The sequence below is a fragment of the Xyrauchen texanus genome, chromosome 20 (assembly GCF_025860055.1).
Source record: "Xyrauchen texanus isolate HMW12.3.18 chromosome 20, RBS_HiC_50CHRs, whole genome shotgun sequence".
In the NCBI taxonomy this organism is placed as follows: Eukaryota; Metazoa; Chordata; class Actinopteri; order Cypriniformes; family Catostomidae; genus Xyrauchen; species Xyrauchen texanus.
In genome coordinates, this window is record NC_068295.1 from 1,213,739 (window position 1) to 1,214,597 (window position 859).

Below are 859 nucleotides of genomic sequence, written 5' to 3' on the forward strand. Positions count from 1 at the left end.
AGGCCGACCGAGAGTGTTACGGACAGCTGTACGACACCTGTGTGTGAGTTTTATATTCAAATATTATTTATACCGTCAAGCTGTTTCTCGCCTCCTCCTTTCCATTAATCCCTTTACACTGGTACTGAAATCTGGGAAGGAGGAGGGATGCGCCGTAGTAGAGTCCTTGCCGCTACCATCGACCCCAATGGAGCAGCCGCGGCCATCCGCTAGAGGACGGAGGAGCCCGGACGCTTGAGATTGGAGGTATGGCAGCCGACCGTGCGGGGAGGAGGGTCTCCTAACCGACCGCCTGGAGGAGGAGGAGACCCCTACCAGCCGCTGAAACGCGGCGGGGTCTGAGACTGCCGATCATGAGCGGGGAGGGGCTCCTGGCCGACCGCCTGGAGTGGGAGCATCGCTGCCAGGGGCGAGGGAGACCCCTTTCATCCACCGGAACGTGGCGGGGTGTTCCGTCCGGCAGGGGCCAGAGGACTGCCTCCGATCCTCCCAGGGAGGCGTGGCTGTCGTTCATTAGAGGTTGGAGGAGTGGCCGAGGACCAATCTACGGCGTATCAGAGAACCGGCGAGTAAGTGTTTTTTTTCTCTCCTCTCTCGCACTGCCGCTCCATGTTGGCCTTTCCCTCTCTTTTTGTTAATTTGGCACGATTGCCGTTACGGCGTGTAGGTGCCACAGTTTATTTAGTTTCCCTCCACTTGTCCCCTCCCTCATCCAGGTAGACGGGGATGACCTGCTGGCAGATGGGGCGGAAGGCACGCCCCTCCCCAGGTAAAAGGGGGGGGGGTTACGTTATGCCGAGGGCTCCCCTGCCTGAGAGAACGAGGGAGAAATGTGGCAGGGCGGAGGGACGCCCTAATC